Source organism: Protopterus annectens, chromosome 7.part0, assembly GCF_019279795.1.
Source record: "Protopterus annectens isolate FY-2018-M chromosome 7.part0, PAN1.0, whole genome shotgun sequence".
Classification (NCBI taxonomy): Eukaryota; Metazoa; Chordata; order Ceratodontiformes; family Protopteridae; genus Protopterus; species Protopterus annectens.
The window spans coordinates 876,745,857-876,758,551 of NC_056739.1; the positions used below are offsets into that span (position 1 = coordinate 876,745,857).

The window sequence follows — 12,695 nt, forward strand, 5'->3', positions numbered from 1 at the left end:
AGAGTCTGTTCCGTTGAGCCACCCAGGATAGAGGTGCTAGGGACGGTCCCATCAAGCAAGAATGAAGGCGAGATTGACAACTTAACATTAAGAAGTTATGTACCTACCATAACGTTCCATGTTAGCTGTCTTCTCTCGCCTTCTTTCTTGCGACCCTCCCTTCTTCCCCCAGGCCTGGACAGACCTTTCTACAAGAGATTGTTATGCTGAAGACCATTCAGAACTGGTCCTTCTTTCATCCTGTAGGCTTTCTTTCTTCCTTTGGGAAGTATTTATGCTTGGTGCTGTTGCCCTTTGTCATCAAACGAGATCTGGGTACTTACCGCCTTGCATCATGGGATATGGGGCTGCCTCGAGCTGGTAAAAGTGACTCTCGAGCTTAGCAAGTGCCGAGTCGGAGCCGAGGATCGGCTCCGAACCCATCAAGCAAGAAAGAAGGCGAGAGAAGACAACTAACATGGAACGTTATGGTAGGTACATAACTTCTTATTTTGTTACGATCGATGTAAAAGATCTATTCACAGTCATCCCCCACCAATTGGGTATAGAATGGGTGAGAGAATTTATGTTGTCCAAGAATGGAGAGCATGATAAAATATGTCTGGTTGAAACACTTTTGGATCTGATTCTTTCTAATAACTATATTATGTTTGACAAGAATATATTTTTACAAAACAAAGGGGTAGCCATGGGGTCCCCATGTGGTGCCAGTTTCGCCAACAGTGACATGGCATGTTGGGAACATAATTTTTTGTTCCCTGATAGTGTTTTTCAGGAAAATGTACTATGGTACACCAGATACCAAGACGACATGTGTCTGGTATGGCAAGGTGACATCAAACTGATCGAAGGATTCATACAACATATTACCAACAAAACCAATTTTCTTGAGTTCACTTATCAAGTAGGGGTAGATAGCATAACATATCTTGATGTACAACTGATTAATGACCGGTATAACAAACAGTATAAAGCTACCATTTATAGGAAACCTACCTACTCCAATGCCTTCCTGCACTATACTAGTGAACATCCATGTCACCAGAAAAGGGCAGTTGTTAAAGGCCAGTTGGTGAGAGCTGCACGGATGGTTACTGAAGATGTTGACTTTGACTTAGAATGTAACAAGATGAAGTCCATGTTCACAAGTAGGGGGTATCCTATCAAATTATTTTTAGAAACACTTACAGAAGTTAAAGATAAGAGATCCACAGGTTGGTTTAAACCTATTTTAACTAGTAGAGCATATAAGGATGGTATTACTACCAATACTAATCTAATTACATGATAGCATGACAAAAACGATGACAGTGTCACGTTATTACATCTCAGTTTCCTATCTACTTTTTCAGCTGACACGACAAGAGTCAAAGAGATTTTTATAAAAAAAAATGGGCATTAATTTTGGAAGAACCGTCCACTTGTACTAAGCTAGGTGTCAGACCCCGCTCCCCTTTCAGAAGGGGTTTTAACCTTAAAAATCTGTTTGAAAGGCATAAAAATGAGCATCTAGGTACGAACAAGCGGGTACATAAAGGTATGCGTAAATGTGGGCATTGCACACAGTGTAAACACATTCAAGTGACTACTGACATCAATATTAATAACAAACACTACACAATAAATGGCTCCTTTAATTGTGAGTCCAAAGCTGTAGTATATGCAGCTTGCTGTCAGGTTTGTCCCTCATTTTATATAGGTAAGACCGAGCGGAAACTAAAACAAAGAATATACGAGCATTGTTATGCTGTTAGTAAAGGTGATGTTAACAATGCTCTTGCTCGGCATATTTTACAATTTCCAACACATGAGTTTTTATTTTTGGTTGTACACCAAACACTTTTAGACCCGAGAGGGGGGGGGGGGCTTGGCAACTTTTATTAGAACAAAATGAGTTGTATTGGCAAATCAAAACTGCTGCATACAATTTCCCTGGTTTAAATGAATTTGTCTATTAAAAGTGTGTTAAAATTAAAAGCTTTAAATAGATAACATTAATTTTGCATAAAAGATTTCGAATTTGATACTGTGCCTTTTTGTTGATTAAGTTTGAAACATAGTAACATTTACACAGTTTTATATATATAAAAATATGGACTTTGTTTTTGGTCATATATTCAGTATTATTATGATCAGATGTTGGTCTTTAACCAGCATGCAATTAATTATTTATTTTTTTACATATTACTATATATTTTTTATGTGTCTATATTTAGCTAAATATCTTAGTTCTTACAGTAAATTTATGTCATTATCACATATTATACATTTTCAGTTTTGCCCTAGTAGCTTTTTAAAATGTGATTTTTTAGTATAACATTTACACGTTATACATATATATTTAATGTTATTTATAAATTGAGTATTATGTACTTAACATTGTAACATTTTAGAGCAGGTTTCATACTGTTTAAATATTGTACTTTTTTCTGGTTTTATTTTTATTGGTTGATTGAATGACTAATTGATAATTAACTACAAGCTATATAAGCATCAGTTTTATGTTCTGGGTCTGAAGAAGGTGGAATATTTTTACCATTGAAAGCGCTTACCATATTACAGTTTTTAGTTGCTTTAGCATTACGTTATTCGTATTTGCTTATTTCAGCTTTCTCCTACCATTCAACTCGTTTTTCTTTTGATTTTTAGTATTTTTTTGGTTTTCTTGGTTTTTTGGAGGTACAACCCGTTTACAGCTCCCGATAAGAGAACCCCCCCCCCTCCCCCCATTACCTGAACTTTGTTTTAGCCTTTCTGGTTCTTCCACCCTTTGAACCAGCATAATCTTGTCCCCTGAAATTTCTCTCTTGGAAAACCCTCCTCTTGATCGCCATCACCTCAGCTAGATGGGTTGCAGAATTGCAGGTTTTATCTATTCGCCCGCCGTATCTTTTCTTCCACAAAGATAGAGTTTCTCTCCGAACCAGTCCCTCCTTCTTGCCAAAGGTGTGTTCAGAGTATAATTTAAATCAGTCCATCGAGCTTCCTGCATTCTTCCCCAATTTTGGCAACAAGACAGAGTATAGACTTCACCAATTGGATGTTCATAGACAATTAAGCTTTTATTTACACAAGTCCAAGGACTTTAGAAAATCAGATCAGTTGTTTATATCCTTTGCTGACAATAAACAAGGTTCTCCAGTTTCAAAAGTGACCTTATCAAAGTTGCTGTCAGATACAATCATCTATACTAATGATTTGCGTAACAAGAAGCTTCCAGGGAAAGCCAGAGGACTCTCAACCAGGGCCTTGGCTACCTCTGTTGCCTTCCAAGCCAAATTGCCTTTAGATTCAATCTGTGCAGCAGCAACATGGGCAAATCCTCTTACCTTTATCACTCATTACAAAGTGGATGTGGTCTCCCGGAACAGGGCATCGTTTGGTTCCATGGTCCTGAAGAGTTTGTTCCAGTGGGCAACCCAAGTACCAGGTGCTGGGGACACAGTCCCAACCAGCAAGAACGAAGGTGAGATGGGACAAGATAACATACAGAAGTTATGTACCTAGCAATAACGTTCCTTGTTTGTTGTCCTTCATCTCACCTTCCTTCTTGCGTTCCCCCCTTCCTTCCCCCTTCTTGGAGGATTGAGAGGAATTCCTTCATTGGTTTCACTGGCTGAGTTTCCTGTTGACTTACCAGGTTAGTTGACCATGCCTTGTTTTTCCTTTTTCTTTCTTAACCTTTGAATATGAAGGAGCTTAGTAAAATTTGCATTTTACTGTAATTTTCTATTGTGGGCCATCACAAACGAGATCTAGGTAGTTACTGCTAGGCATGTTGGGATAGGGGTTAGCCTCGAGCCAGTATAAGCTCTTGAGCTATAGTAAAACGTCCGAGTCGGAGCCGAGGATTGGCTCTGAACCCAACCAGCACAAAGGAAGGCGAGATGAAGGATGACAAACATGGAACATTATGGTAGGTACATAACTTCTTTTTCCCAGTTACCTCTTTCTTTCCCATCACACCTCCATTTGCCATCTACCTGTGGAAAAATTCGTTAAAGTCTGCTTGGGGTATAAAATACTTATGGAAACCCTTCCAAGCAAAAATTCTATATCTTCTAGACTTGTTGCATACTTGGGAGCCATACATATATCCTCCCATTGGTTCATTGTGTAGTGTTTATCCAATCTTAATTCCCATCTTTTCTAACCTCATCCGATTGATTCCTGTTGTTGTCATGCAGTATTTTATATGCTGTACTAATTATCCCTTTTTTAGCAGCAGCAGTTTCTGTTCTAGTTTCAACTCAAAACTCAATCAAAGCAAGTCTTTCACTTAGGATTTCCCCTATCCTTTTCTCTTTGCTTACACTCTGGTGTCAGTCCCTGATAGAGAAGGCGGTCCAAATGTCTTTGTGGCCTCTTCACATTCTGTTATCTTTTCCTCTCTAGTTATTTTCTCCCAGTACCTTTGTTCCTTTGTCAGTTTTCTCAAGTAAATTCCAGCCCCCTTGGCCTATTTTTTGTACTCTTAGTCTTTTCTATGGACAGAATTTCTTTTCTCCACTCTCGTGTTGGCGTAGTTTTTTTAGAATACTTTCTGCAATTTTAACACCAGCCATACAGAATATTATATTCATATTCTTCTTAGTTGTCTGCATCCAGAATCCGTCTCTCTCCTTATTTCTTGAATTCCACCTTCATTATTTTCCTTGTCCACTCTGAATTAAAGCTTTCTGCTTGTGTTTTGCATATGAGCCTTAACAGTGTAGCTCAAAAATATCCCTTCAAATCAGGTATCCTACACCACCTTGTTTTGTTGGAAGGGGCAACTAATCACACTAACTCTTGCCTTCTCCCCCCAAATAAATGTCAGTGCGTTATTAATTATTGTCCACAACTTCACTTCTGGTTGATAAAAAATTATGCCTGGCCTGTATGCGAAACTAAAGGGACTAAAAACATTTTCACTGCTTGTGTCTTGCTATCCATGTCTATAAGCAAGAGCTTTCAGTTTTTAATTTTTATGTTAATCTTTTGTGTAGTCTCTTCTCACATATCCATAGCTGCCATATCGGAATCATTTTTAATCTGTATTCCTAAATACTTTTATTGTGTTCCCATAAATATGGATATTGCTGAACCAGTTAATGTGTGGATACGTAGTTTACAGCTATAGCTTTTGTTTTATATTCATTAATTTTATATCCCGAAAAGACTTGAAGCTGTCTCAGAAAGTTTCACTACACAGAAGGGGAAAGACGAAACACCTGCCTTGTTTGTCTGTTTAGGCACAACGTATCAGAGGGGAACCCTCCCACTTTAATATTTCTTCTGATCCCTCATATATCTTCATAATTAATCATATTGTTGTATTAGGGAATGCAAATTCTTCCATTTCCTTACTCAAAAAATCCCAGCTTACTTTGTCAAATATTTTCTCTGCATCAAGATCCACCACCACCATCAGTATTTTCTTACATTCTGTTTCCTTCTGGGTCACCATTGTTTTATTAAAGTTGTGAAATGTTTACCTCCTCTCCCACAAAACCACATTGATCTGTATCAGTTTTGGCAACACCTTTGCTATTATTTTAACTGTTATAGATATAAACACTTCATAATAATGGTTTTAAATTGAAATGACCTTATATGGAGAAGTGTCTGCTGTGTCTTTGCTGTTCTTAGAGATTACATCCACCACAGCTTTTTTCCAGGATGTTGGTGCTTCCTCACCTTTTAAAATACTGTTAAACGAAACCTTCCAGATTTTTATCAAGTTCTTCCGTCCTAGCTTCCAAACTTCCAGAGGAATACCATGTATTCCAGGGTACTTTTCTAAAGATTGATTGATTGTCATTTTTATCTCCTCACCTCCTGTCTTAACTGTTGAGCCTCATCGACAGCTAACCTTGGCATACTTAAGAAAATATTTCCATTCATGCACTTACTTGATTTCAGTGTTTCTCTATTTTATATAAATTTACATAAAGTTTCCAAAATATCTAATGTCTCTACAAGATCTCTAGTTTTCTTATCAGTTCCCAAACTTTGTTAACAATTCTTTCTACTTTCTGTTACACAAGTTGTTATGCAAGAAGTTACCTCTGGATTTATCATCAGAAAAACAGCTGCTTAACAGCAGTTTTTGTAAACTCATGCTGCTTATCCAGCTACCTGTATTTTTTTAGCACTGTGCAGTTGTCTCTCAATTCTGAGAGACCCTCCTTATTTTGTAATCCTTTAACCTTTTTCAGATTCTCTAAGTAATTGCTGGTACTTCTTAATCATACCTGTTTTTATTTTATTTCTACCTTGCTTTTAGACTCCAGTTTCATTTTACCCAACTCACTAACTATACTTTTTGAAGGAATGTTTATCTTTTTAATAACTCCAATAATATCCACTACCCATTCCTTAAATTCCTCTCTTTTTAACAGGCAGGTGGGGAAGCACCAGTGTCTCATTTTTACTTCATTACTCTGCAGTGTGTTATGTTAGTTATTGGGAGCATGAGCTGAAATAGTGTAGGCAGTTTGATTCTTTCAGTTAAATGTTACATGTTCCTGTGAAATGTAATTTCAGTCTAGAATAGCCCAGTTATTATTTCTTGGGGAATATGTAAATTCTCTCCAAGTTCGTAGTATTGAATTCACTTATTCATTACCAAGTATCTTCATAAATTTATTCAGAAGTCTACTCTTGTTATATTTTCTCTTCTAGTTGCCGTAGACACATTCTCATTGTTGCAAATCACGATCCAGTCCCCACCTGCAAGCAGTATTCCCTGCCAAAAGCTGCTTATTCACCCCAACATTTTCTTAAACTGCGTAACAGCAGTTGTATGTGGAATATACATATATGCTAGCATAGTCCTCCTCTCTTGCCAGTAGCCCCTTACTACTACAGATTTACCATTATTATCTTTATTTCCCCTTGTATCACTTTTGGCACTCCTCTAGCAATTAATATAAGTATTCCCCATTTTCATTGTCCATGATATTCTGCTTAATATCCAACGTGCAATTGTTTCTTTATCGAATTCACATGCTCATTTCTCAAATTTGTCTCGTGTAGCATTGCTGCTTGCACTCTGCATTTCCTAATGTAGTTGAATACTTTTACCTTCATGTATATACCTGCGAGTCTATTCCCATTTCATTTCAAAATGTTATGGATAGTATAGCCATTATGCTAAAAGGTTATTCTTAACTTTTGTAAATTACTGCTTTAACGATCTATTTCCAGCTTTTGTGTTACATGCACCCACTAATGTTTGGCAGGTTGATCTTTTATACAGTTGTTTCTTATTTCCATTTGAACCTATATCACATTTTGCAAGACTTTTTGTTTTAAAGAAAAAAAAAGTCAATCAAAAACAGAAACAAAGCCCCAGAACACCCCCATTACCTTTTAAGTTAAAAGAAACCCACAAAACTAGGTATGCATTTAAATAATGAGAATCAACTCTCCTGATTGAAGTTGTCAATTTAGGACAATTGTTTCTCTCTCCTCTGGCATTACCATACGTAAAGTTAAGGTTATCCATGCTAAGGTGCATGTTAAAGCCTGGGCTCCTACTTTATTGCTGTCTGTTCTTGTATTATTTTATTCCCCTCATAGATGTGAAAAACAGTTTGTATGCTTTCAGAAAACAGCTTTTAGCCTTGAGAAAGTGCACTGTTCATTTTTTAAATAAAACTGAGTTATACACTTGTCTAGTTAACGCATTGAAGTCTTTAGGTCCCTGGAAAGCTTCTCTTACTCATTCACATTATTTTCAGACATTATTTTTAATAAGCTGCTTGTCTTTGTACCTTTTCATTTTACATTTCTGTCCGCAGAGAATGCCAAGAACTCTCAATTTATTTTATTTTGGTCTCTAGTAATGGTGGGCAGTCTTCACAGTCAGCTTGACTGTCCGCCTTTTCAGGCTTTTCCTCCATCCCACCAAAATGTATCTGAGATTTTATTTTTCCTCATCGCATGAGATTGTATCAAACAGCTGGTTTCTGAACGTAATCTGGTGGGGGTACACCTACTAGGCAATGAGAATCCCTTCCCTCCTTTCCAAGGATTCCCTGTTGTCTAGAGTACCAGTTTCTTCTATTTCCTTCCATGCTGCAACAGATGACCTCTCCGGGAATCCTATAATCTGTACTCCCCAATGTCCCTAGGCAAAGGTTTTTATTCAGTAATTGTTCTAGTTCCCAAAGCAAAAGAATCCTGGAGGCCTGTCCTGGAACTTTCCTTGCTGAATCTCGACAAAAAGGTTTATAAGTTCAGGATATTTGCTATTCAGTCTCTTGTACCTGCTATTCCCCCTCTAGCTTTCATGGTAAAGCTAGATATAAAAGACTTGTGCATTCCCATTGCACAACAGTTCGTACATTTTTTAAGATTTGAAGTCTTGCTTATAGTATCACTTTTCTTTGGACTGTGTAGAGCACCAAGGGTTTTCACAAAATCACCTTGTCTTTGCAAAGTTTTTTTTCAGCTGTCAAAAGTCTTAAGCCAACTGTTAGGAACTCATCCTCAATCAGAGTTTTCAGATAAAATTTAAGTTTTCTATCATCCCTTCTTACAGAATGATTTTCTTGGAATGTTTGCTGGACTCTGCTCTGGGAAGAGCATTTCTTTCCTCCAAAGTAGACTTGTTCCAGCAATTCTTCCTGAGTTTCTCCAGTCAGAACTATGCATCTGCAAGGGAGTTTGTCAGGTTTCTGGGAAACATGGCATCGACGAATGTTAAGATTCCCCTGGTCAGACTGCACATGCATTAAGTCCTGTGGTACAGAAGATAGTCTGGACTTTGCATCTATGATATGTCTTGTCCTTTCAGAACCCACTTGTGGGATTTGTCGAAAGGAAGAATGGATGGTGAATGCATGAGACAGCTTGCCATCCAAGTCTTTCCTTCTCCTTTCCAGCCCAACCCCCCCCCCCCCTCTAGTCAGTCACTACAAATGCTCAGATTCATAGCAGGCTCTTCTCACTTTTAGTTCTGTGTCTTGCCTTTGGGGCTCTCCACTGCCCCAAGGGTATTCACAAAGTGCTTAGCCCCAATAATTGCCTACTGCAGGACAAGGGTAATACATATATTCCCATACCTAGATGACCTACTCATTCAGGCAGCAAGACAGACAGACCCTCCTCGGTCACACCAACGACCTCCTACTCCTGCTGCAGTCTGTAGGGTTCCTGATAAATTTCCCAAAGTCCCAACTCAATCCTACACAAGGCATTGTCTTCCTGGGATGCAGAATCAGGACAGACATCAGAATGGCCTCCCTCTCAGAGGAAAAAGTGGTGTCTCTCACCCATCACTTTCAATCTGCCTTCCAGTCATCAGCTCGGACTGCAAGGGAATTCCTAAGACTACTGGGGTACATGGCAGCTACTATCCCCATGCTACCCCTAGTGAGGTTACACATGAGGAAATTTCAGTGGTACCTACGCTCATTGTGGACCCAGCACTCTCATCCTCTAGAGTTCAGGGCCCTATTTCTCCCGTCTTCACCAAGAATTAAAATTGTGGCTTGACCAAGTTGCTCAGAATCCAGGCCTGCCCCTGCAAATGCCCCCCCCCCTCCCAGATCATGCACACAGATGCCTCAGACCTGGGCTGGGGGGCAACTCTGGGTCCAAGGACAGTGCTAGGTTTGTGGACAGACAGAAACAAACAATTGCAGATCAATATCAGGGAATTGACAGCAATACTTCTCACCCTGCAGGCCTTCCAACTTTGCATCCAACAGGGCTTCCTAAAGATCTTCACAGACAACACCACAGTGATGTACCTGAACAAACAAGGAGGGACAAAGTCCTACCTCCTATGCAGACTAGCTCTACAGGTATGGGATCTGGCTATCTCTTAGGGAATCACCCTCCAGGCAGTCTACATTCCGTCCAGCACAACTCTCAGGCAGACTCACTAAGCAGAGCCATATCAGACTTCCACGAATGGATGCGGTCAAGAGAGGTGTTTCTAGATCTGGTCCACAGGTGGGGTACTCCACAGATAGACCTGTTCACCTTCTCCATAAACAGGCAACTCGGGAGCTACTGCTCCAGAACTCACGACCCGAAGGCATTGTACAGAGATGCCTTCTCAATGTCATGGAAGGGGAGGTTTCTGTATGCTCCCCCTTCCATCTGATCCAGAGGGTCCTACTGAAAATTCAGCAGGACTCACCAAAAAGTCTTGGTGGTGACTCCCTACTGGCCAACGCAGCACTGGTTCCCTTTACTTCTTCATCTGTCCATGTGCAATCACCACAAATTACCCCCCTCAGTGGACCTACTCACACAGCAAAAGGGGACAGAGATACACCCACAGTGACTGTCTCTGCACCTCTCCCTTTGGCAGATAGGATTCTGATTCCCTACAGACACCTGTACAACGAGGACATGCTTTCAGTCCTGCAGGAGGCCAGGAAATCCACACAAGAAAATCTGATCTCTCCAAATGGAAAAGGTTTTCTGTCTGGTGTCATAAAAGACAAATGGAGCCACTGGACAGTGACTTGCTTCTGATTCTGTCTTACCTGTGTGAACTCTTGAAGATTGTCATACTCCTCTTTAAAAGCACACCTGTTTGCCATTTCTGCCTGCCTGCCTATGGACCCTCTGCTGACATCCAGACTACCAGTTAAACCCTTCCTACAGGGGGTCTTGCATCCAAGACTTCCAAGGAATCCATCTCCTCCTCCCTGGGATCATAATTATGTGCTAGAAAAACTCACTTTACCACCCTTTGAGCTAGCTGACAAGGCTGCCTTAAAGGTTGGCACGTGGAAAACAGTCTTGCGTGTAGCTTTGACTTCAGCCAGGAGGGTCTCAGCTTCAAGCCATTATGGCTATCCCGCCTTTCCCGGTTTTCTATACAGACAGGGTCAAACTCAGGAGTAAACCCTTCCTTCACCCTTAAGGTGGTCAACGACCTTTCCTTGAATCAGGCTGTCCATCTGCCTACCTTCTTCCCTAACCCACAAGGAGATAGTGAGAGAGTCCTTCATTCCCTGGATGTCCACAGACAACTCAGATTCTATTTGCATGAAACCAAACCTTTTCGCAAATCAGACAAACTGTTTGTCTCCTTCCACCCCAGGACTCTGGGGAAAGCTGTGGGCAAACAGACCATTTCAGCCTAGATTGCCAGGGCTATTTCCTTTTGTTGCACACACCGCAGGAAGACACTTTCAGGTAATGTCAGGGCCCACTCCACAAGAGCTATGGCCTCTTCTGGTGCCTTTTTCAAAGGTCTGGACACTAATTCCATCCTGGAAGCAGCCACTTGGTCCCCTGTGCTCATCTTGCAAACTGGACCATATCTTCAGAGCCATGTTGCAGTATTCCATCCCTCCCACCTTCCCCCTTCTTAACCTTGCACTTGGTCTCCTCGGCTCCGGGGCAGGCTATGCCCCACAGGACTGGCTCCGTCTGGGGCTTTTTTTCTATGTTCTGAGGGCTGCTGCATGCACACGTCACCTTTATGGCCCACGTATCTGCCTCCACGTCAGACGTCCGACTCACCATGAGGGACCGAAAAAGCTTTGGAAACCTGGCTGAACAAGTTGATCGGAAGAAGGGTAAACCCACTAGAAGAATACTGCAACATGGAAAAGAAGGACATCTATGGTTATGGTACGATTTTACACAACTTTCCTTTCTCCCCATTTTTCAATTTGGCCAAGGGCAGTTACCAAAAATTTTCCAACAGACTGGATTTACTTATACAGGTCGGGGGTGGGGGTGGGGGTTTGGCTCACCCAAATCTAGAAATTCTTCACCTACCTGCCTGGATGATAGAATTATCTCACCTTTTTAGGTACCTTTTTCTGTGGATGTGCAGCATGTACTTGAAGTGAGAAAACCTGTTATCACAAACGAGTCTGTAGAAAAGTTTTTTTTGTTGGTGCTAATCAAAGAATTGGGAGCTTTTTCAAGCCTGGCTGCCTCTGGTTCTTAATTGAGTACGAGTTATTGTCCAGTTGCCTTCCTTATTCTTCTGTCAAGGTACATCTGTTGGTCATTTTTGCTTGTCTACCTTTAAAATGTTCAAGTTCAGCAGCTTTTGAAAGGGTTGTTAAATAGTCGTCTACCTAGGAAACTTGTCTCTTCCATGGAATATGAACTTTGTTTGTGAGAAGCATACTCTGCCTCCATTTGAACCAACTTATAAGGCTGAAGTAGGTTCTGAAAGTGAGACTGTTTTACTCATTGCTTTAACATCTGCTAGGAAAGTGTCTGAGTTACAAGCTGTTAATGATATGTCAGTGCTACCTTCTTTTTCTCCTGGTGACAATGTTTCTTTAGCTGTGTATTGAAATGTTGACATGTGACGTGCCGAGGGCTGAAGAGCCAAAAATAAACCCCCAAAAAACAGGAAAAGTGAATTTTGAGGCTCGTTCTTCTCCTTTAACTTTCCTTCCTGTAGGAGGCAAGCCCTGCTGTACCCCCTGAACTTGTATATAACAACTGTGAGATTAGCATACCTTGGAGGAAAGGGAATATTCCAAGAAATGGTCATCTCCGACTTACTATATGTAAGTCTGTTTTTCAGCCATTCAGTGATTCAAATGGTTACTGTTTTTGAACAAGTCCAACTTTGTGCTTAAAGTAATCTCCAAGTTTATTTTAAGCCAGGCTATTAGTCTCCCAGTTTTCTTTCCTAAATCACAGTAACAAGGGAAAAAGGATCCTTCACACTCCAGAAGTCCACAGACAGCTCAGGTACTTCCTTGACAAAA

General features: G+C 40.4%; 1 protein-coding gene across 2 annotated transcripts in view; it reads left to right on the forward strand.

Moving 5' to 3' along the window:
• ARIH1 (ariadne RBR E3 ubiquitin protein ligase 1) overlaps nt 1-12,695 on the forward strand; it is a 2,944,219-nt gene that overhangs the window by 608,451 nt on the left and 2,323,073 nt on the right. The gene's annotated exons all lie outside the window — the stretch shown is intronic.